This window comes from Bos grunniens, chromosome 28 (assembly GCF_055505025.1).
Source record: "Bos grunniens cultivar Pamir isolate PY7600 chromosome 28, Bosgru_T2T1.0, whole genome shotgun sequence".
Lineage (NCBI taxonomy): Eukaryota > Metazoa > Chordata > Mammalia > Artiodactyla > Bovidae > Bos > Bos grunniens.
In genome coordinates this window covers 37,365,320-37,390,593 of record NC_141192.1, presented here as the reverse complement: position 1 = coordinate 37,390,593, position 25,274 = coordinate 37,365,320, and the positions used below count along the sequence as shown (strand labels likewise).

Below are 25,274 nucleotides of genomic sequence, written 5' to 3'. Positions count from 1 at the left end.
AACTTATCCCATAGGCCTGGGACCAGGTTCTAAATGCATATTGCATTTCTAATGCCTAAGATAAGGCATGGTCCAGGTAAGTGTTAAATGAATGTCAAATGAATGAACAAATCTGAGTGCTACTTCTGATCCAATTTATGGATTTAAAACAGAAGTGAGGAACAAGAATAAAATCTCCATTGAGAGACCAGCCTCCTGCTTCAACTAACATCCACAGAGGAGTCCAAGAAAACCCAAAGTACCCTTTGGGGACCAGCACTCACTGGCAGCAGTGGGTCCCCACATGATCTATTTAGGGGCCGCTGGCTTGAAGCCCAGATAAAAATGTTTTTTTTTTCAATTAGGAAAAATTTTTTTTCCTGTGCACACTTAGTTCTCTGACTAGAGATTGAACATGTGCCCTTGGCAGTGAATGCATAGAGTCCTCATCGCCAGACCTCCAGGGAATTACCTCACTGCCATCTTGATACTATTAGGTAGAAATTTTACAGGCCAAGGAAGGTAGGGTTTTACTTTCTCCCACTGACAGAACCTATCTGTGATCTTGGTGATGCCTTTAACGTCAAAATGGAAACTGCCATTCACTTTTAAACACCTGAAATCACTTCCTTGCTTCCTGTGTTCTAAACACCCAGGAGGAATTGCCACAGGCGTTTTCAGGAACCTGCCCCATCTGCCAAGCTCCTTAAGCAGTCATGCCATGGGGGAAGGGGGAAAGGGGCATGAGGGGTGAGGCTGACACACGTCACAGGCAGGGTGTCCCTTTGATGGAGAGTTCCTGCTGCCCAGATTCACACACTCCACCATGGACCAATTTCAGTGATCACTATCCCATCTCCAGAAACCTCTGGAGACCCCAGCAAACAGAAATAGCTCACAGGCCTGTAATTCACCACCAGGCCCCTTGGTTCCAGAACTGAGGCCAAGCTGCCTCATTGGCTCAAGCCAATGACAGTTTGCACAGCCTGGTCTCAGCAAGCTTCCCAGGTGGCCTTATGGTAAAGAACCCGCCTGCCAATGCAGGATTCACAAGAGACTTGGGTTCGATCCCTGGGTCGGGAGGATCTCCTGGAGAAGGGAATGGCAACCCACTCCAGTATTCTGGCCTGGAGAATCGCATGGACAGAGAAGCCTGACGGACTACAGTCCATCACACATGGTCCCAGCAAAGCCAAAACAGATCCACAGTGTGAAAAAGTGAAGCGAGAAAGGCCTTTGCCATCGTCAGTTTTGAAGAAAATCTTCATGAATTTCGGCCTCATCAATACCTCTGTGACTTGCTCCATAGGGTTTTACATAGAGCTGTGCCCCTGGTTGGGCCGGGCGCAGAGGGTGCCTCTGTCAGTGCGCGTGAGTATATGTGAGTGTGGTTGAGTGTGTGCGTCTGATCTCACACCATCCTTCACACATTTCCAGGCCCCCGTTAACCCCACCCCTGGTTCTGCCCCTGACCCCACCTTCCGCTGCCGCCCCCGGCCCCCAACCCCCGCCCCAGACCCGGCCCAGCTCCCAGCGAAAAGGAACCTCTTCTCTTACGATAATGACGGCTTTCTGCTTTGTATCATGGTTATTTGTAACCATTTTGTGCCCCAAGTAACCGAAAGCCCCTGGGACAGCACGGGGCCCAGCCCGGCTTCGGGTTCCCGGGAGCAGCAGCTCCTGGAAGGTGCTCAAGAATCAGTCCGTGACGGTGAATCCATCCCGTGCTCAACTCCGGTGTTCTCAGCAGGTTCTCCCGGGTCTCCTCCCTCCCTGCCTGCCTCCCGCTCCACGGAGCACCGGCTCCGGCAGCCTAGGGTGGAGGGTGGCGGTAAGAGCAGATCACCCAGGCTTGGTACGGGTGGCCCCGTCTCCACTCCACACCACACAAGCCGCCGGGTCCCCACGAGGCACCCTGGGCGATGGCTCTGCGGCATCTGGACCACGCACTCCGTCCTCTCGGAGCCTCGGTTTCTCCTGCGCGGCATTGGGAGCAGAGCAGCACCTTCCTGCCCAGCTCGCGGGGTGCTGTGAGCTGACACCTTGACGGCCTTTGAAAAGCATTAAACAAATGTGCAAATACCGAGTAATATCACTGGGAAAATAGGTTTAGTCTTCTGGGGTGGAAGGTGGGGGGCTTTGATGATCAGTGTCCTACAAATAAGTCGTTGAAAATGAACGTGAATGCAGTTAAACTCAAGAGAGGAAAAGGAGAAAAGTATCCTGAGCTTGTCTGAAGCTGCTCCTCGGTGTGAAATGAAGCTGCGAGGTCCGGCTCCGCGGAGGTAACTAGCTCAGAGCAGCGGCGAAGGAAGGACCCGGAGATCCCAGCTCTGGCCCCGGACAGCAGCGCGAGAGGCTCTCCAGCCAAGATGCTGCGACTGAGGCTTGTTGCTGCAGGCAGCTGGCCTGTCTTTCCTTGATTCCGTTCTGCTGTGGTTACCTGTTTTTTAGAAGTTGCTGGAAGTACATGTCTCTCCTCCCCCTAAGAGTGCGAGTTGTGCTAGCTTTGCATCTAGAATCAGTTCTCAGTTTCTCCAGGTCAGTGGCTTTACACAGTCTTTGCTTTTTCCCTTTCTGTCTTCTCTAGTCGTTGCTATTCTACAGGACATTAGTGTTTGAGGGGAGGGTTGGAGGGGAAAGTAAGCAGAGTAAAACTTCCATCTGGTAGCAGATTTGATCAGTGTTTTAGTAGGGGAGAAGCTTAGCATTTAACTAATGTTTTATTAGGTTTATGTTTTCCATATTTCTTCTTACAAGAGATTTTCAAAATCGACCGCGTATCAGAGAATAGAATACAAAATTTCTTGTCAATTTAATTCATGCATGGCTTGTAAAAACAAAAGCTCACAGAAGATGGCGCCAAATTCTACCTTTTCTCCACCTTCCTCCTTGTTCTCTACCGTTTCACAGTCAGCATGTTTTACCCCCCGAAAAAGTGACGTTTCTGTAACAGCACAGACCAATTCTAGCGAAGATCCTCAGTAGAAAATCCCCAGTAAGATGTTTAGGGGAAGAATAGCCCCAAGGATTGTAGCTAGCAGCTTCCAGGACTGCAAATTGTAGAACATTTCACAGGTGGGAAGAAATGGCAAATGTCATGCTTCCCTAGTAGCTCAGCCGTGGAGGAGACCCCAGTTCGACTCCTGGGTTGGGAAGATCCGGTGGAGAAGGGATAGGCTACCCACTCCAATGTTCTTGGGCTTCCTGGGTGGCTCAACTGGTAAAAAATCCCCCTACAATTTGGGAGACCTGGGTTTGATCCCTGGGTTGGGAAGATCCCTTTAAGAAGGGAATGGCTACCCACTCCAGTATTCTGGCCTGGAGAATTATACAGTCCATGGGGTCACAAAGTGTGGGACACGACTGAGCAACTTTCACTTTGGAGTCAAGGTCCAACTCTTTCACTTATTGACTACCTGGCCCTGATTACTTCAGCCACAGTTTTAATTTTTAATAATTATTTTTAATTTTTAAACTTTTTATTTTATATTGAAGTATAGCCATCTAACAGTGTTATGATCCATCTTTCTTTATTGTTGTTCAGTTGTTCAGTCGTGTCTGATTCTTTGTGACCCCGTGGACTGCAGCACGCCAGGCTTCCCTGTCCATCGTCTCCTGGAGTTTGCTCAAACTCATGTCCATTGAATCAGTGATGCCATCCAACCATCTCTTCCTCTGTCGTTCCCTTCTCCTCCTGCCCTCATCTTTCCCAGCATCAGGGCCTTTTCCAGTGAGTTGGCTCTTTGCAACAGATGGTCAGAATACTAGAGTTTCAGCTTCAGCATTAGTCCTTCCAATGAATATTCAGGGTTGATTTCTTTTAGGAAATCAAATCTTTCTTTAATGGGACCAGAATCCTGCTTAGTTACAGAGCAATTGTGAAGCTCAAATGAGTTGGGTTTGTACAATCTATGTGTGTGTGCTCAGTCGTGTGCAACTCTTCACGACCCCATGGACTGTAGCTGACCAGGCTCCTCTGTCCATGGAATTTTCCAAGCAAGAATGCTGGAGTGGGCTGCTATTTCCTACTCCAGGGCATCCTCCTGACTCAGGGATCCAACCTGAGTCTCTTGTGTCTTCTGCATTGGCAGATGGATTCTTCACTGCTGACAATGCTACGTAAATCATAATGGAGTTTACCAACATAACAGAGGCAACTTGTAAAATGATCCCAATTGTGCCTATCTCATCACAGCTATATGAGGAATACATAAGGTAATGCACATTTATTTTTTCACTTTTTCAGTGTTTATTGATGGTTCCTATATATTAGACACTGTGGTTGCTAGGCAGTTGTAAAGAATATGTAAAAACCTTTTGTAAATTATAAAACTTTTATATAAAAATCTTCGGTAAATTAGAAGATGTCATTCATTTCTTTCCTCAACTTCATCTCTTCCTATCTACACACACCCACATTTGCACTACAATGTACCTACAACTAATATTATACTCTGATGCCTTTGTTTAAACTGTAATATATGGCAGCCATCACCAACAATGGCATGGAAACAAAACTATGACAAGAAAATATCCTTGAAGTATTTTGGTGACTGGAAAAATAGATAATAAAATTCATACATATTATATATCTATACACATATGTATATGTGTGTATATATATATATGAATCTGGGAGATTATACATTAAAATATTCACAGTATCTTTCTCTGGGTGGGATTGATGATTTTTACTTTTCTTTCCTCCTCAGATGTAATTTTTACTTTATCTACAAACAATTAGCCATGTGATTTTTGAGTCAATAATAAAATTTTTCAGTTAGCTGTGATGTATCTTGAATCCTAAATGTGTATTTTAAAGGGATCTTGGAGAGCATTATAGATAAGGAAATTGAGGTTCAGGGAAATGAAGTAACTGCACTAGTGGGACTTCCTTCTCTAAATTCAACATTTTTTTCTTCCTTCTCTTTCCAAATGTGTTTGCAGAGCTTTTGATTATTAGTCTAAACTTATATACACTGTAATTAGATTCTCATCTTTAATTATCTTTCTGGCTTTTTGATGTATCTACTTACTCTAGCATGGTAGTTTTTCTTTAACTTGTTTCTTCTTTTTCTTTCTTTTTTTAATGTTCAACTGACAGCTTGGTTTCTTTGACTTTTCTCTTTGAAATTTGCCTGGGGTAAATAAGCATTTTATCCCAATCAGTGGTCTCTTTAATTATATTCATCTCGTGTTTGCCTTCTGGTCTCTACCAACTCTTTTTCTCAGACATTTCCAACGGTGAATCATAATTCCTCAAAGACGTCATTCCTGGAGTCAGAACATTCATTTTTAAAATTTGATGTAGACAGAGGGAACGGTGTTATTTAACACAAGGGTTTTTGCCTCTGGGGCCTCGGTGTTCCCATCTGCCAAATGGATGTTTTCCCACCTCATTGGATGACTCTAACTTATGGGAAACATCTTGAAAACTCTGAAGCCCTTCCAGCCTCAACAGACACTTAACTCCTTAGACTGCCTGTGAGTAAATGGATCTGGGGCTAGAGATTGTCACGGAAGCCAGAATATCAGAACTGCATCCCCAAGGCACGGAGCCCTGGACTATACAAGGGCTGTGGGATCTTATTCCTGGATCAGGATTGAATCCCCACCCACAGCAGTGAAAGCCTGGACTCACCTCCAGCCCTGACTCTGTTTTTAAATTGAAGTATAGTTGTTGTATAATATTGTATAAATTACAGATGTATATTATAGTAATTCAGTTTTTAAAGGTTATACTCCATTTATAGTTATTATAAAATATTGGCTCTGTTCCCTGTGTTGTAAAATGTGTCCTCGAGGCTTATTTTATATCTAATAGTTTGGACCTTTTAATCCTCTAGCCCTTTTTTGTCCTTCCCTCCTTCCCTCTCCCCACTGGTCACCTGGTTTGCTCTCTGAATTTATGAGTGTGCTGCTTTTTTTGTTATATTCACTAGTTTGTCATATTTTTTAGATTCTATATGTAAGTTATTTGTCTTTCTCTAGTTTATTTCATTTACCATAATATCCTCCAAGTTCATCCATGTCACTGCAAATGGCAAAATTTCATTATTTTTTTCTGAGACATATTAATTTGACTTTTTATAAAGTCCTTTCTTCCGGCAATCTTGATTCCAGCTTATGCTTCTTCCAGCCCAGCATTTCTCATGATGTACTCTGCATATAAGTTAAATAAGCAGGGTGACAATATACAGCCTTGCATACTCCTTTTCCTATTTGGAACCAGTCTGTTGTTCCATGTCCAGTTCTAACTGTTGCTTCCTGACCTGCATACAAATTTCTCAAGAGGCAGGTCAGGTGGTCTGGTATTCCCATCTCTTTCAGAATTTTCCACAGTTTATTGTGATCCACACAGTCAAAGGCTTTGGCATAGTCAATAAAGCAGAAATAGATGTTTTTCTGGAACTCTCTTGCTTTTTCGATGATCCAGAGGATGTTGGCAATTTGGTCTCTGGTTCCTCTGCCTTTTCTGAAACCAGCTTGAACAACTGGAAGTTCATAGTTCACATATTGCTGAAACCTGGCTTGGAGAATTTTGAGTATTGCTTTACTAGCGTGTGAGATGAATGCAATTGTGCGGTAGTTTGAGCATTCTTTGGCATTGCCTTTCTTTGGGATTGGAATGAATACTGACTTCTCCAGTCCTGTGGCCACTGCTGAGTTTTCCAAATTTGCTGGCATATTGAGTGCAGCACTTTCACAGCATCATCTTTCAGGATTTGAAATAGCTCAATGGGAATTCCATCACCTCCACTAGCTTTGTTCGTCGTGATGCTTCCTAAGGCCCACTTGACTTCACATTCCAGGATGTCTGGCTCTAGGTCAGTGATCACAGCACTGTGATTATCAATAACCTCAGATATGCAGATGACACCACCCTTATGGCAGAAAGTGAAGAGGAACTCAAAAGCCTCTTGATGAAAGTGAAAGTGGAGAGTGAAAGAGTTGGCTTAAAACTCAACATTCAGAAAACGAAGATCATGGCATCTGGTCGCATCACTTCATGGGAAATAGATGGGGAAACAGTGGAAACAGTGTCAGACTTTATTTTTGGGGGCTCCAAAATCCCTGCAAATCCCTGTGACTGCAGCCATGAAATTAAAAGACGCTTACTCCTTGGAAGGAAAGTTATGACCAACCTAGATAGCATATTCAAAAGCAGAGACATTACTTTGCCAACAAAGGTCCGTCTAGTCAAGGCTATGGTTTTTCCTGTGGTCATGTATGGATGTGAGAGTTGGACTGTGAAGAAAGCTGAGCGCCGAAGAATTGATGCTTTTGAACTGTGGTGTTGGAAAAGACTCTTGAGAGTCCCTTGGACTGCAAGGAGATCCAACCAGTCCATCCTGAAGGAGATCAGCCCTGGGATTTCTTTGGAAGGAATGATGCTAAAGCTGAAACTCCAGTACTTTGGCCACCTCATTCGAAGACTCACTGGAAAAGACTCTGATGCTGGGAGGGATTGGGGGCAGGAGGAGAAGGGGATGACAGAGGATGAGATGGCTGGATGACATCACTGACTTGATGGACGTGAGTCTGAGTGAACTCCGGGAGTTGGTGATGGGCAGGGAGGCCTGGCGTGCTGTGATTCATGGGGTCTCAAAGAGTCGGACACAACTGAACTACTGAACTGAACTGAAAGTCCTTTCTATGACTGATGTCCTATAACCAGTTATCCCACTCAGGACACCTGTGGCTACAATTGGCCCCCTTTTCTGTGGTCCTTTAGAGCAGTGCCTATCATGAGGCCTAAAATGCACACACACACACACAGTGAATTCATAGAATCTTCCATGTTGTCTGAGAGTCCAGGGTAGACAGTCCAGTACAAATGTAATTCAAGTTACAAAGTTTAAGCCTGTATATTATTTTAAGAGTTTTGTGTGTATGTGTGTGTGTTAATCTCTCAGTCGTGTCCGACTCTTTGTGACCCAATGGACTGTAGCCTCTGTCCATGGAATTCTTTAGGCAAGAATACCGGAGTGGGTTGCCCTTCCCTTCTCCAGGGAATTGTCTTGACCCAGAGATTGAACCCAGGTCTCCTCCATTGCAGGCAGATTCTTTATCATCTGAGCCACCAGAAGTGAGGCAATAATTTTAATAATATAGTTTATGTAGCCCAGTGAGTTCAGTTCAGTCCAGTCACTCAGTTGTGTCCAACTCTTTGTGACTCCATGGACTGCAGCACACCAGGCTTCCCTATCCATCACCAACTCCTGTAGCTTGTTCAAACTCATATTCATCCAGTTGGTGATGCCATCCGACCATTTCATTCTCTGTTGTCCCCTTCTCCTCCTGCCTTCAATCTTTCCCAGCATCCCAGGGTCTTTTCAAATGAGTCAGTTCTTCACATCAGGTGGCCAAAGTATTGGAGTTTCAGCTTCAGCATCAGTCCCTCCAATGAATATTTAAGACTGATTTAGTTTAGGATTGACTGGTTTGATCTCCTTCCTGTCCAAGGAACTCTCAAGAGTCTTTTCCAACACCAGATATCAAAAACATCAATTCTTCAGCACTCAGCTTTCTTTATAGTCCAACTCTCACATCCATACATGACTACTGGAAAAACCATAGCTTTGACTAGATGGACCTTTGTTGGCAAAGTAATGTCTCTGCTTTTTAATATGCTGTCTAGGTTGGTCATAACTTTTCTTCCAAGAAGCAAGCGTCTTTTAATTTCATGGCTGCAGTCACCATCTGCAGGGATTTTGGAGCCCCAAAAAATAAAGTCTGTCACTGTTTGCATTGTTTCCCCATCTATTTTCCATGAAGTGATGGGACCAGATGCCATGATCTTCATTTTCTGAAGTTTGCTGAGTTTTAAGCCAACTGTTTCACTTTCCTCTTTCACTTTCCTCAAGAGGCTCTTTAGTTCTTCTTCACTTTCTGCTATAAGGGTGGTGTCATCTGCATACCTGAGGTTACTGATATTTCTCCCAGCAATCTTGATTCCAGCTTGTGCTTCATCTAGCCTGGCATTTCTCATGATGTACTCTGCATATAAGTTAAATAAGCAGGGTGACAATATACATCCTTGACATACTCCTTTCCTGATTTGCAACCAGTCTGTTTTTCCATGTCCAGTTCTAACTGTTGCTTCCTGACCTGCATACAGATTTCTCAGGAGGCAAGTCAGGTGGTCTGGTATTCTCATCTCTTTTAGAATTTTCCACAGTCTGTTGTGATCCACACAGTCAAAGGGTATGGCATAGTCAATAAAGCAGAAGTAGATGTTTTTCTGGAACTCTCTTGCTTTTTCAATGATCCAATGAATGTTGGCAATTTGATTTCTGCCTTTTCTAATTCCCTGTTAGCTCAGTTGGTAAAGAAGCTGCCTGCAATGCAGGAGGCCCTGGTTTGATTCCTGGGTTGGGAAAATCTGCTGGAGAAGGGATAGGCTACCCACTCCAGTATTCTTGGGCTTCCCTTGTGGCTCAACTGGTAAAGAATCCACCTGCAATGTGGGAGAACTGGGTTCAATCCTTGGGTTGGGAAGATTCCCCTGGAGAAGGGAAAGGCTACCCACTCCAGTATTCTGGCCTGGAAAATTCCATGGACTGCATAGTCCATAGGGTCGCAAAGAGCTGGACAGGACTGAGTGACTTTCACTTTCACTTTTCTAAATCCAGCTTGAACATCTGGAAGTTCATGGTTCAGGTACTGTTGAAGGCTGGCTTGGAAAATTTTGAGCATTACTTTGCTAGTGTGTGAGATGAATGCAATTGTGCAGTAGTTTGAACATTCTTTGGAATTGCCTTTCTTTGGGATTGGAATGAAAACTGACCTTTTCCAGTCCTGTGGCCACTGCTGAGTTTTCCAGATTTGCTGGCATATTGAATGCAGCATTTTCACAACATCATCTTTTAGGATTTGAAATAGCTCAACTGGAATTCCATCACCTCCACTAGCTTTGTTTGGGATGATGCTTCCTAAGGCCCACTTGACTTCCCATTCCAGGATGTCTGGCTGTAGGTAAGTGATCACATCATCATGGTTATCTGGGCCGTGAAGACCTTTTTTGTATAGTTCTGTGTATTCTTGCCACCTCTTCTTAATATCTTCTGCTTCTGTTAGGTCCTTACCATTTCTGTCCTTTATTGTGCCATAGACCCTAAATATTATCATTTCCACATGTAATCCGTAGGCCAAATTATTGTTGAGATATTTTACACAAATAAAAATGTGCACAGAATGCTATAGTTTTCTATAAACTCTTTTTTACTTTTTAAAAAATTGTAGTAAAAATATACATAACATAAAATTTACTCTTTTAACCATTTTGGCTTTAGTGGCATTCAGTTCACTCACAGTGTTGTACAGCCATCACTACCATCCATCTCCAGAATGTTCTTGTATCTCTGGAAGCTGGTGAATCCACAGTCCCATAACGCATGTTACTACTGGTCAGGTGAGGAACCCGAGGCTTTCTTCCTCTCCCCTCATCTCCCTTCCCATTTTCTCCTTCAAACTTGCCACCTGGCTTCTGCCCACGACTGCCCTGGAACTGGTCCCCCTGGGGCTGCCAGCCCTTCCTGATGGTCAAGTCTCATGGGGCTGTGTCCTGGTTGTGTCTGGCTTCTGGTCTGTATCATCTGGGATCCTGTTTTTCAGTCCTTTCTGCAAATCTCCTCCTCTGCTATTTCTGTAACACATTTTCCCTTGGATTTTCTCCTGCCTCTTGAGTCTTCTGATGTCTCCTCCTGGCTCAGAAACTCATCCCTACTCCATAGATAGTTGCAGGAACTGCCTGGCTGATTTTGCTGCCTCTTGGCTTGCCCTTTAGACAAGTGGGATCTTTCTAACAGGGAAACCAAATCCCGCCCTCAGGCCTGCAAATGTGGCTTGAATTGACAGGATAAAAATTAACCTCCTTAGTTAAGTGCAGAATGCTCCTTGTAATATGGCCCCTGGTGACCCTAATACTATCCTTACCCTCACCCCTTTATGAACTATAATATAGAACCATTTGGATTTCTGGCATTGGCAAACGAGACTGCCTCATGGCTCAGTATCTCCATACAGGTGGTCACTCCATCCTAGAAATCGTGTCATGATTGCCTGTTTCTCTCCCACTGCAGGGCAAGCTCTTGGATGACAAAGATCTCGCTTAATTTCTTTATAGCTCAGTCTTGAGTATATAATAGCTTTCATTTGTACAATAAGTAAATAAATATAAGCAGCTCTAGAAAACAGATTGGTGTCTGGATGGCGATCTGAAAATCCCTGGGGGAGGAACTAAGATCCCTCATGCCATGTGGTGAGGTGAAAGAAAACAGAGTCAGTGATCCTATACTTAGCAAGTCTTATCAGAAAGCACTTTACAAATACCCCCACACTGGATAATTTAAGTACAGTTGGCGTTTGAAGGCCATGCCACAATAGTGAAGAAATCCAGGGCTGGAGGGGCTCCTCTCCTGACTCCGTCCCCCAGAGGAGGAGCAGTTGGTGGGTGGGCATGGGTGAGCAGTCACTCTGTCTTCCCCAGGCCAGGGGGTCTCTGTCTACCTCTTAATTAATCTTAGCCCACAAGAACTTACACAACATGGGCAGAGCAGTGTAGCTGAATGAAATCTTGTCTACATTGGGATACTCAACTTCTGTGTGTTTCTAGATCTGCCACTAACTGGCCATGTGACTTCATAAGGCCCAGGAGCCTTATTCATGTGTAAAACAAAGGATATTTAGACCTCTTTTAGCTCTAAAATTCAGAAACAGGAAACATTTGCATTCAAAGGCTTGTTTCATGCTTTTAAGGATAAATGAATCCTCATTTTCCAAGACATCAAAGCAAAGGCTGAGTCCTCTCTCTGGGGTAGTACTCACAGCCTCCCCTGCGCTCACCGCGACCTTGACCTGCTCTCAGATGACGGCTGCTTATGTGAGTGCCCAAGTCATTCAAAGAGCCTCCTTGGAAGAAAGAACTCTAGTTGCACCCTCGTTTTTCACCATCTTCATGTGTTATGAGTTGAAGTAAATGATATATTTGATTAATCCACATGAGAAGGCTCCTGGTCAGAGTTCCCTGAAAGATGGCTGTACTGAAGGAGACCCGAGCTGCTGCCCAGAAGGAAAGGAGGGTGGGGGGAAAGGAGAGAGAAGGGAGGGGGGGAGAGGAGGAAGAAAAGGAAGAGAAGGAGGAAGAGGAAGGAGGGGGAAGGGGGGAAATGGTGGGTAAGGGACAGAGGAGAGAGAAAGAGAGGACTGATTTTCCTTTATGGACCTAGATCATGCTTCACACAAACCCCACCTCTCATTTAATCAAGACAGTTACTCAGGTGGCACAGATCTGGACCACTTGCCAGCCCCCAGACTGGTTCTTCACCAGCTCGAAGGCTGAGTTGGCGGCTGCAGCAGACACTGGAAATTCACGAAGGGCTGCCCCGGGAGAGGCTGCACCCCAGGTTCTAGATGACTGTGAGTCAAGGGCATCTCACCCTCCAAATCCCCGCATATATCTTACTTCATGTTTATTCACGACCATTTAAGGCGTAATAAACATAAGATTTCGTTTCTAGCTTAGGAAACTGAGAATCAGAGAGAAAACATAACTTTCCAATGTCACTCCACTGGTGCATGGAGGAGTCACTACTGACCAAGGCCTTGCTCTGCCTCTCTGCATAACCAGATCCACCAGCCTCAATTCCTGCCCATCAGGCCTTTGCTGTGTTGCCGTCTACTAAACAAATCACACCCAGCTCCGTCCCTCATTCTTTCTTCCCCAATCCCCCCTCTTTCTACACCTCTCTGATTCACAGGTCACTTTCAGCTCTCCAGGCAGGTTTTTGAGGTCGAGGAGCATGTTTCCTGCTGTGTTTTTCCTCCCCAAACCTGGTGCCACGCTGAGCACAGTACCACATGTGGGACAGGTGATGGGCCAGCAGAGCACCTACCAATGCCGTTCTGTTCCCAGGCCACCCAACATCAAATGTTAGTCTCTCTTGCTCTTCCTTCTTTTCATTTCCCCATCAATTTATTGTTTTGTTCTTGTTGTTGAAGGTGTTAGATAAGCAAGAACTCTAAGCCACCTCTTTTCCAGTTATCCTTTCCCATGTGTGTGTAAGATAAACATGTTAATAAACTTGTTTTGCTTTTTATTGCTAATCTGTCATTGCATTATACAGTTTCATCTGAGAACCTGTGATAGGTAGAAGAAGGTTTTTTTCTCTCCTATGGTATGCCCTGATTGTTTTTTCCTTTTCCTTTTTTTTTTTTTTTTTTGCCCTCTGGGTGTCATCTGACAAACTCCTGATTGTCAGGTGGCTCAAGAGGTCCTCTTATCCACCTCAACAGGGAAGTGCCCTGGTCCAAGGGACGATGGGTGTGGCATCCTGATCAATGATGATTTGGTTTTAAAACCTTAAGGAAGGGACTTTTAACATGTGTGTAGACAGCAACGCTTACTAGGCTCAAATGTTTACTGGGAGGATTTTCCATTTTCTACTTTCTAGCAATTTATGAATATTTAACACAATAGCACCAGATATAAATATACTCGGTTGTTTTCTCATGGCATTTCTTTATTCTCTTTAATAGAACTTGCCATGACATGTAATTATATGCTCACTAGAGTATCTACTTCTTTTCCACCAGAAGGTAAACCCCAAAGGTTGGGGACTATGTGCATTTAGTTAACCAGAGATTCAAAATGTATTTCTTGAATGACTTTTTAAATGAATTTTTGTTGGAATATAGTTGATTTACAATGTTGTATCTGTTTCTGCTGTACAGCAAAGTGAATCAGTTACACATATACATGTATCCACTCTTTTTAGAGTCTATTCCCATATAGGTCCTTACAGAATATTGAATATAATTCTCTGTGCTATACAGTAGGTCCTAATTACTTATTTTTTTATGAATTGTAGTGTGTATATGTCAATTTTAATCTCCCAATTTGTCCCTCCCCTGCCTTCCCCTTTAGGAACCAAAAGTTTGTTTTCTACATCTGTGACTATATTTCTATTTTGTTAATAGTTCGTTTATACCATTTCTTTAGATTCCACATGTAAGTGATATCATGATATTTGTCGTTCTCTGTCTGACATACTTCACTCAATATGACAATTTCTAGGTCCATCCGTGTTGCTGCAAGTGGCATTATTTCATTCTTTTTTATGGCTGAGTAATATCCCGTTGTATATATGTACCACATCTTCTTAATCCATTTCTCTGTTGATGAACATTCAGGTTTCTTCCATGTCCTAGCTACTGCAAACAGTGATTCATGGGACATTGGAGTGTATGTATCCTTTCAAATTATGTTTTCTCAGGATACATCCCCAGGAATGGGATTACTGGATCATATGGTAGCTCTGTTTCTAGTTTTTTAAGGAACCTGCATACTGTTCTCCACTGTGGCTGTACAAGTTACATTCCCACCAGCAGTGTAGGAGGGTTTCCTGTTAGTTAATTGATAATAGTAATGCCCACTGTCCTCATTTTCTAAGAACCAACCATGTGTGTAGTGAAGAGGAATCAGAGGACTATTCCCCGGTTTAGGGTCAGTGAGCCCCTGGCTGAGTCGTCTTGTGTGCACCCTCTCCTGGCCTCACTGTTTTACTTGCAAAGCAAGGATAACAGGTCTGGGCCTACATATTCTTTGGTGAGGATAGTGGAATAATTTTTTTTCTTTTTTTTTGGCTGTGCCATGCTCAGCTGTAGGATCTTAGTTCCTCAACCAAAGATTGAACCTGGGCCACAGCAGTGAAAGCACTGGACTGCCAGGGAATTCCCTGAGCTCATATTTCACTCTTTTTTTAAAACCTTCATTTTTTTGAATAGCCCATACAGATACATAGTTATACAAAAAGGTGTAAAGTGACAATCCGCCTTCAATCCTCTGTCCCCACCCAGTTCCCCCACAGCTAGGACTACCATGCATCCCTCTTGTCACATTCCAGAGCATCTTTATCTACCTGCAAACAAAAACATGAAATGATTTTCCCTCGAAGAAGCATGTCTTACACTTGCAGTTTTCCAACTACCTTACTCTGGGTCCAGTACTGAGTGAGTCTGCAATCAGTATCTGTTGATGAATTTGATTAACTAATGGGTATTATAACAAAAGTAGTTTCCTAGGTGACACTAGTGGGCTTCCCCGATGGCTTAGCGGGTGAAGAATCTCCACTGATGCAGGAGATGAGGGTTCGATTCCCGGATCGGAAAGATTCCCTGGAGAAGAAAGTAGCAATCTACTCCAGTGCTCTTGCCTGGGAAGTCCCATGGACAGAGGAGCCTGGTGGGCTAGTCCATGGGGTCTCAAAGAGTTGGACACGACTGAACAACTACACACAGCTGTAACAAAAAATTGAACAAGAAGGAACATGACTTCGTGATATGCATTGAAGATGAGTGGATGCTCATGCTGAATTCAGACTGTCCCAGCTGCCTACATCTTTCCTGCTCCCATCCAAGACTAACCCCAACATCTGGACCTTTCTTTCCTTCAGCTTTTTACTTTATTATCTTTTTAATGGAGGTAAGTAGTTTTGGGGGAACATCTCAACTCCTTGGTTGTTACAAGGGTAAAATGTGTGACATCACGTCAAGGTCTTAGAACAGAGTCTGGCACAAAGACGAAACCCTGGGATCACTAGAAATTATTAGTACTCCTATGTCCTACCAACCACTCACCTCAGATGACCTATTAATTCTGCATCATGGGTTAAATTCTGTCCCTCTGAAGTTCAGATGTTGCGGCCCTCACCACCCCCATGCCCCAGAAAGCAACTGTGTTTGGATATTTGGTCCTTAGACAGGTCATTATGGTAAAAGGAGGTCATCCAATCTGACTGGTGTCCTTATAAGAAGAGGAGATTAGGACACAGACACTCAGAGGGAAGACCATGTGGAGATACGGGAGAAGATATGGAGATATGGGGAGAAGATGACTGTTGAAAAAACAAGGAGAAAGGCCTTAGGAAAAAAACCAACCCTACTGACACCTTGATCTGGGACTTCCAGCCCAGACGAGGAACTTCTATTGTTTAAGCTACCAACTCTGTGGGACTTTGTGACAGAAACCTGTGCAAACGGAGACACCCATTTTAGCCCTTCATTTCCCAAACATATTAAAATAGAGAAGGCTTGTGTTTAGCTTTTACAGCCAGGTGCCTGCCATCACAAGGACACAAAGGTATACCAGGCGTGAAGGTGTTCCCACCCCAAAGGGGGGCAGAAGGAATGTGTACTCCAGGGCGCACTGCTCAGCGCTGCCCTAAGATTTCTCAGCTGTGCCTAGGAAAGGACACACCCTCCTGGCCAGCTCCTTGAAGGTGTGTGTGCAGAGAGGTGACAGCCACTGCCCTGCCTGAGAAGCTGACCCCAAAAGAGGAGACACAGCAGACGCCTGTCTGGAGTCCTGCCTTCACCCAACCCCTCTGAGGGGTTCACCCCACCTCTGCCTGCCTGCTTCTCCCCACCTCTGCCTGCCCTGAGCTTTGACCCCTTGGCTCATCTCTTTGTGCTTAAGTGAATCAAGATGGTGTCTAAGTTTGCAAACATGGTGTGCACACTCAGTCATGTCTGACTCATTGTGACCCCGTGGACTGTAGTCCGCCAGGCTCCTCTGTCCATGGGATTCTACAGGCAAGAATATTAGAGTGGGTTGCCATTTCCTTCTCCAGAGGATCTTCCCGGCCCAGGGATTGAACCCTTGTCTCTTCCCTCTCCTGCATTTGCAGGCAGGTCCTTTACCAACTAAGCCACCGGGATCGTTTGCAGAGTGTCCTGACAAATACATCTCAGCAGAATAAGGTCCTCACTCAGCAGCTGCTGGCTGGGCTCCAGCCTCCCTTTCCCTGTGGCCCTGGTGGTGCAAGGATGCTCCAGGATCTGGGGGCTTCTCTCACCCCTGGGACCCCCAGACAGGCCTTCTACCAGAAGAGCCACCCTCACTGTGCAGTGCTCGATGACACCCACCCAGCCACCCCCTCCAGGGACACGGCTCGGATTCTCCACCAGCAGCTGAGTCTCCCTCTGTTGGGCTCCATGTGTCACAGGGCCCCATAAGCTCATCTGTCTTGGGCTCCTTGAGGCCCAGCTTGTGTTGTTTACACCAACAACTGTGGAGACATTTGTGCACACTCTCCTGTGTCCCTGGTGTTTATTGCTCACTCCCCTGAGTCTGGTTGAGCTCACAGACAGCAGCCCTGGGCCAGCATCGGGTCTCTTAGATGACTGTCTCTCATGTGACTGCTATTAAAGAGTCACGTGGGGGCCAAAAGAAGCCTGTAAAGAAGTTCATGGCTACGATGCCTTTTTGCAGAGCAGTCACTGGGCAGCTCGTACTGGAGTGGAACTGAGCTGCCTGCCTGCTGGCCTGGGCTTTCCACCCTCTGTGAGCTGACCGGAGTTCAGCTCCTGGCTGCTCATTAAAAGACAGAGGATGTTACGGTTCGTAAAGTCACCAGCTCCAAAGGCTGGTGCTGTGGTCATGCAACGCACGGAAGCGACTGTGGTCTCACCCCAGACTGGAAGGTGTGGGCCGTTCCTGTGCTCTCTGGGCTGCCTTGTGTGGTAACTCAGAGTTAGACACGGGGCCTTCTGGGCTGGCTTTGCCCTCAGTATGCCATATGCCTTTAGAGAAGCCCCCTAACCTCCTGAGCCTTTCATCACTCATTAGCCAGAGAGAACCATGTTATAAATTAATGGGGACATGCTTAGGAATGACTGAAATACTAGGCATGAAAATGTTTTATTTGAACACCTTAAAAGTGTTTGTGGTTGCTTGGTTGGTTTGGTTTTCCTCGAGCCTGTTTAATTCTATCCCCGGCTCTCCCCATCCCCATCTCTTCATGTTCTGACCTCCTCACGCATTCATGCGTGCTAAATCACTTCAGTCATGTCCGACTCTTAGCAACCCTATAGACTGTAGTTTTCCAGGCTCCTCTGTCCAGGCCTCCTTGGGATAATCCCAAACCTGTCTGTGTCCACCATTACAGTTGTCATGACCTGTGATACCTGACCCTTCTACTCAGCTGTTCACCAAACATTTCTTTTTCTGTTCACACTCCTTGTTTCCTGAGCCCTCCCTAACTCGAGACACTTCCTTCTCCTTCCATCCTGACCTCGTGTCTCTTGGTCCTGGAGCTGGGGAATGACACAGCTCCCGAGTGCCTGCTCATCTCAGGGCCACCTGCATCTGAGTCACTTTTTTTCCCCCCTTTGGCCACGTTGTGCAGCATGCAGGATCCTAGTTCCCCAATCAGAGATCAAACCCACACGTGCACAGAGTCTTAACCACTGGACCACCAGGGAAGTTCCGCTCGAGTCGCTGTTGTTACGACAGGGAACCAGATAAGAGGAGATGGACGAGCCAGTGCACTCCGTCATCCCAAGGTAAAGGCGGTCCCTGTCCACCACACGGCTGAATTGACATTCAGCTTTGAGACCTCTCACCATTCCCAGTGGGTGGGCTCTTCCAGATCCAGGGCTAAGTGCTCCTATGCATTATCTCATTTCATGTTCACAACAGCCCTATGAGGCTAATCACTTAGTCTGGACAAGAAGAACCATGGTTATCAGCAAGGCTGTGTTTAAATCAATGAGGTGGGACTTTCCTGGCAGTCCAGTGTTTAAGACTCTGTGCTTCCAATGCAGGGGGTGAGGGAAATTAAGATCCCACATGCACGGCCAAAGAAAATTCAGTCAATCCATGAGGCACAGGTGTCCATCATGGGCAGACGCCAGAGCAACCCGTTTCTTGCCCCAACAGCTTGGCACCAGGGGTGCCAGTGGCCTGCCTCCTATTCAGGGGCCTCACATCTCCACAGCCACCTGCTCAGTTCACCGCTGGGAGGGGCTCAGGCTGCGTGCCCTGAGCTGGTGGGGGGCTCTCCCTGCACCCGGCCTTCCTTGTGCCTGAGATGGTAAAGAGTCAGCCTGCAATGCAGGAGACCCAAGTTTGTTCCCTGGGTTGGGAGATCCCCTGGAGAAGGGAATGGCTACCCACTCCAGTATTCTTGCCTGGAGAATTCCATGGACAGAGGAACCCTGTGGGCTACAGTCCATGGGGCCGCAAAGAGCCAGACGCCCCTCATCGACTAACACTTTCACCTTCACTTTTTGCTCCCTGCAGTACCATGGCCATTGCTCTGCAGCTTGGTTTTTGGGCTTGTCAAAGCAGAAGGCTGGCAGTGTTCCCGGGGCCTGGACGTGCTGAGGCAGCACTTGTTGGTCAGGCTGAGTCTGTTGTGGCTATGGTGTGGCTTTGTGCTGTCACTGTGAGTAGAGGGGAGCAGCTGTTCACCCACACATTGGCTCCCCAAGCTGCCTCTCAATACCTGTGGCTCTGCTTCTCCCCATCTCACCTGAACTTTTCCCCAGGTTTTTCCATTCCCTCCCTTTAGTTTTTGTTACTAAGAACCTAATTGTGTCTCCCCCTTTCCTAAAATTCACACATGGAAGCCCTGACCCCTAAGGTGATGATATTTGGATGCGGGACCTTTGGGAGATAATTAGGGTTAGGTGAGGTCATGAGGATGGGGCCCTCATGATGAGGTTAGCACCCTTACAAGAAAAGACCAGAGAACTCGCTGTCTCTCTGCCACATGAGGACAGGGAGACGACGGTCACATGCAAACCAGGAGGAGAACCTCAGCAGAACCCCACCATGCTGGCACCTTGAGCTTGGACTTTCCAGCCTCCAGAACTGAGCAATAAACTTCTGTCATTTAAGCCTCCAGGCTGTGGTATTTTGTTATGTCAGCCCTTACAAACTAATACAGTTAGTTTCCTTATTCTCAGTTCAAGACAAGATACAAAGGTTGAACTTACTGTCCCAGGGGCTGTTTTCACAGTTCGAGAGCACAACGGGCAAGCACTTCGTAAAGGATCTGCTTCTGGGTGCTCTTGGGTCAAGTTTAAATTCTCTTTCTACTATAGAAGTGTTGGTCCACTCCCAGGGCATCTCTGAGATCCTGCCAGCCCCTGCCCGGACCCCCAGAGCCCGGCCTTCATACCTGGATGCTTTCTTTGCATCCTCTTCCTCCCTCTTCCCTGGTCTCCAGATGGAGGACCAGAGGATGCGGGGGGCAGCGTCCTGGCACTGCAGGCAGGGAACTCATTCTTCCCTTTCTAAACACAAAGCAATCTCTATGCACTGTCTCACAGAGAAAAACTGCAAATGAGGCTCTGGATGTGGCGAGTCTGGGCTCCAGGAGCTGGCAGGCATTTTTCCTTAGGGAGACCTTTGTTTTCACTTTCAGCTGACTGGCCTGAAATACGGAGGGACCTCAAAACTCGATACACCATGACCTGAACTTCACAGCACACTGGGTAAGGACTGCCACCAACTCCAAGACTCCCTAAGATGTATCACCACACCAGAAAACTTGAGATGCCCTGAAAGCTACAGATCACAAGTGAAAAAATCTCCTTGAGAATCTGCCTGGCAATGCTGGAGACAGGGGTTTGATCCCTGGACCAGGAAATTCCCACATACCCTGGGGCAACTAAGCCCTTTTTTGTTGTTGCTGTTGAGTCACCCAGTCTTGTCTGACTCTTTGCGACCCCATGGACTGCAGCACACCAGGCTACTCTGTCCCCCACCATCTCCCGAGCTAAGCCCGTGGACCACGACTATTAAGCCTGTGCTCTAGAGCCTGGGCGTAGAGCCACATGCCACGACTACTGAGCCACATGCCATGACTACTGAAGCCCTGTGCTTCTAGAGCATGTGCTCCACAACAAGACAAGCCCCTGCGATGAAGATCCCATGCACTGCAATTAGAGGGCAGCTCCTGCTCACCGCAACTAGAAATAGCCCCGCCCTTACAGCAACGGAGACCCAGCACAGCCAGTAAATTAATTAATTTAAAAAAGAAAGCTCAAAAACAAAGAAAAAAGCTCATTGATGTTTTCCCAAACGGACAACAATCCTAAAAATCCCCATGACTAACAATAACGAGTTGTGTGGCTGAAACTCTCCTGAACTTCAATAATAAAAGCAGTGTTTTATCAACTGGGCTAGAGAAAAGAATTCTCTGTCTATTATAGAAAAAGAATTCTATTTCTATACAGAAAGTTATATTGCAGAATCACTCTTATATGAAGAGGAGTATGAGACCGAAAAAAAAAAAAGTAAGGAAAGTGTATTTAGAGATGCTTCAGATAAGTGAAAATACGATTCTTCTGGATTTTATGGTGTTCGTGGGACTGATAGGTTTCTTAAATGTGGTGTGTTATTCTAAATAAATGATTCACTTTAGTACCCAGTTTTGTATTTGTAGTTTTGTTGTTCTTTTCCTAAAGAATATCTCTAACAGTGAAGAAGAAGCTTCAGGACTCACAGAAATTGGATGTAGTTCAACCCCTTGAACTGCCTTCTCAGAAGGTTTTTTTTTTTTTAAAGAAAAATCTTAATAGTTTTTTTTTTTTAAGATGAAAATTTACCTATTTTTTGGCTGCACTAGTCTTCAGAGAAGGCAATGGCACCCCACTCCAGTACTGTTGCCCGGAGAATCCCATGGATGGAGGAGCCTGGTAGGCTGCAGTCCATGGGGTCGCTAAGAGTCAGACACGACTGAGCGACTTCACTTTCACTTTCCACTTTCATGCATTGGAGAAGGAAATGGCAACCCACTCCAGTGTTCTTGCCTGGAGAATCCCATGGACGGAGAAGCCTGGTAGGCTGAAGTCCATGGGGTCGCACAGAGTCGGACATGACTGAAGCGACTTAGCAGCAGCAGTCTTCAGAAAAGGCAATGGCACCCCACTCCAGTACTCTTGCCTGGAAAATCCCATGGATGGAGGAGCCTGGTGGGCTACAGGCCATGGGATCTTGAAGAGTCAGACACAACTGAGTGACTTCACTTTCACTTTTCACTTTCATGCATTGGAGAAGGCACTGGCAACACACTCCAGTGTTCTTGCCTGGAGCGTTCCAGGGACAGACGAGCCTAGTGGGCTGCCATCTATGGGGTCGCACAGAGTCGGACACGACTGATGCGATTCAGCAGCAGCAGTTCTTCCTTGCTGCACTCGAGCTGCTCTCTAGTTGCAGTGCTCGGGCTTCTCATTGTGATGGCTTCTCTTGTGGAGCACAGGCTTCAGGGTACATGGGCTCAGTAATTGCAGCTCACAGGCTCTAGAGCACAGGCTCAGTAGCTGTGACGCATGGGCTTAGTTGCCCCACGGGATATGGAATCTTCCCAGACTAGGGATGGAACCCATGTTCCCTGCATTGGCCGGTGGATTCCTAACCACTGGACCATCAGGGAAATCCAGAAGGATTTTCAAGAGATCTATCCTTCATCATTTTGGTTCTGCCCTGGGGGTATCAGCCGGTCTATCTCCATAGTTCACTGGACCTAGAAACTCCAACCCCTCTTGGGGGCTGACCATATGTATGCCAGGAAGACCAATGGTGCCATCATAATAGATCATTTTCCTGCAGTACAGACACCCCTGAAAATAAGATGTGGCCATTCTCAGGCCTTGAGACAGAATGAAGTTCCATGGGTAGAATCCGTGTCCTCTTGGAGTCAAGCTACCCGAAGTGCTGTTTCTGCAGATGAAAGGGTGGAACCTATAAGATCACAGAACATTAGCCAGCACCATGCCTTTTCAGGAATTCCTAGAAAGGACTTCCCTGGTGGTCCAGTGGTTAAGACTTCTTGTTTCCAATGCAGGAGCTCAGGTTCAAGTCCTGGTTGGGAAACTATTAATAAGATCCCATATGTTGCATGGACAAAATGAAAAAAAAAAACAAAACTTTTGGAAAGAACTGGATCTAGTTTTCCCCATAGAAATTTGAGGAAACTCTGACAGTACCTTCCCTGGAGCAGAGTATGAGGTGAAATTGCTTCTGGGATTTGCTGGAAAGAAACATTCCATTCTGTTTTCAAGCAAATAAGCAATATTGCAGGCTCCTGATTACCATTGGCGTCAATTTATACTAAGTTCCCTTTCTACCTCAGGTCTACTTAATGCCAAAGTTTTAATGAGATTATTGAATCATTAAAAGAGTACTTCTGAGCAACACTAGGAGGGCTGTATCATCTGCCTGTTTGCTTAGACAGTGGTTAAGGATTGCCCTGGATTTAGAGTTTGCTATAAATAATCCCATGCAGCTAAGTTGCTCCAGTCATGTCCGACTCTGTGTGACCCCACGGATGGCAGCCCACCAGGCTCCCCCATCCCTGAGATTCTCCAGGCAAGAACACTGGAGTGGGTTGCCATTTCCTTCTCCAATGCGTGGAAGTGAAAAGTGAAAGGGAAGTCGCTCAATTGTGTCCGACTCCTAGCGACCCCATGGACTTCAGCCTACCAGGCTCCTCCGTCCATGGGATTTTCCAGGCAAGAGTACTGGAGTGGGGGTGCCATTGCCTTCTCCAAAATAATCCCAAAGCTGGCGGAATTAAAATCTGTTATGCTTATTATTGGGGGGAAGGGGATGAAGCAGTTCAACATAGATTTATGATGATATTTGCCCCACGAGGTGAAGTTACTAAAAATCTTTGAGTTGTGCCACTTGAAATGGGTGAATTTTATGATCCGATAAAGTTGTTTTAAAACTCTGATATGTTTCATGGTCTTTACATTTAGGAATTACAAACATGAGATTGAGAAAAGTAGATAAGTGAATCATATTTCACAAAACATGAGATGTATTTGTTGAAACAAAACTTTCCCACGAGAATCAGCTTGCAAAACCCTTATCACTTTTGCTATCCACCCCTTGACTCTCAGCATTCCTGAGACCTTTGACACCCTTAGCTTTCAAAGTTTGATTGCAATTTAGACCAAAAAAAAAAAAAAAAACCTCACAAGTGATGTTTACTTTGTCCTGAATTGCTGAGCAAACTACTGCCAGCAAATTCATTGCTCATTCAGTAATTAATCAAACATACCTAACTATGTGTTGTGTTAATCATAGAAATGAAGGGATTGTCTTTTTTTTTTTTTTTATCACTTTACATTTGGCAAAGCAGGACATGTCACTTAGAGCAAATACCAGACCAAACCAATAAAGCCAGTCTTGTTAGGAGTGGAATCTGAAGGCTGAAAGCCACATGACACAGAGTTTTCAGGGGTTGAATTTTAAAAATGTAGAAAAGCAATAATTCTGTGGCTACTGTAACGGCTGAGCAGTTTCATCTAACAATTTACATCTATGAATACAAATAAGCCTAGCATCCACTGTGCAGGGGGGTGCCCTCTTTAGGTGACCCGGTTCCTGGTTAGTACGTCCCTTCCAGGTATAATGTCTTTGTGTCCTAGATCAAGCAGGCTGTGGTTAGTTCTGTTGTTTCTAACTATCAGACATTTCTCTAGCTGAAATCAGCAGTACCGAGGAGTGCTCTTTCCCAGGAAAATGCCAACAAGGATTTATTTACTGAAATAAGCTACTCTAGAGGAAATGGCAACCCACTCCAGGATTCTTGCCTGGGAAATCCCATGGACAGTGGAGCCTGATGGGCTACAGTCCGTGGGGTCACAAAGAGTCAGACACGATTCAGTGACTGAGCATGCACACTGAGCTGTTAATACTTACCACCTTGGAAATTCTAGTTCTCTGAAGTGGAACACAGACAGACACGTTCAACCTGGTGTGAAGCCTGGCTGGAGGTGTGACAAAGGTCTGAGGCCGGGCTTGCCCGGGTCACTAGGCCCGAGGCAGCTGCACAGCTGGGGGTCCTGGCTACCTGGGCACTCGGTCAGGACAGGAAGTTCAGAGCTGGGAGAGATGCCTGGTAATAGTTGGATCTCATTGACCAGCCAAGAGGCAAAACAGAAATTCCTTCTTTCGTCTGCCTTCTTCTCACCCTTTAAATATTTAAAGGAATTTCTGAGGGACTTCTCTGGCAGTCCAGTGCTTAAGACTTCGAGCTTCCACTGCAGGGGGTACAGGTAAAATTCCTGATCAGGAACCAAGATCTTGCATGCCATGGGGCATGGCTAAGAAATTAAACAAACAAACAAAAAACACCCCACAATTAAAAAAAAAAAAAAGGAATTTCTGAGGATAGCTGGCAGATAATTTCATGCAAATGTTATATCCCTTTTCCCAAAAGTTACATCTAAACTTTTAACTATGTGCATATACTCATCCAGTGCTTCGTAGGTGGTGCAGGAGGTGCACTGCCTGCCAGTGCAGGAGACACAAGAGATGTGGGTTCAATCTCTGGGTCAGGAAGATCCCCTGGAGTAGGAAATGGCAACCCACTGCAGTATTCCGGCCTAGAAAATCCCATGGACAGAGGAGCCTGGCAGGGTACAGTCCACAGGGTCACAAAGAGTTGGACACAACTGAGTGACAAGCATGCACACATATATAATCAACT

General features: G+C 45.6%; 1 long non-coding RNA gene across 2 annotated transcripts; it reads left to right on the top strand.

Annotated features, from left to right (window-relative positions):
- The first annotated feature begins 1,518 nt into the window (after positions 1–1,518).
- On the top strand, positions 1,519–21,199 carry LOC147343145 (uncharacterized). Of its 2 annotated transcripts, none has more exons than XR_015157131.1 (3): positions 1,519–2,520; positions 4,074–4,197; positions 20,196–21,199. It is a non-coding gene; the product is annotated as an uncharacterized LOC147343145 (long non-coding RNA). The 2 variants fall into 2 exon arrangements; XR_015157132.1 differs by lacking the exon at positions 20,196–21,199 and adding an exon at positions 5,215–6,547.
- Positions 21,200–25,274: the final 4,075 nt, after the last annotated feature.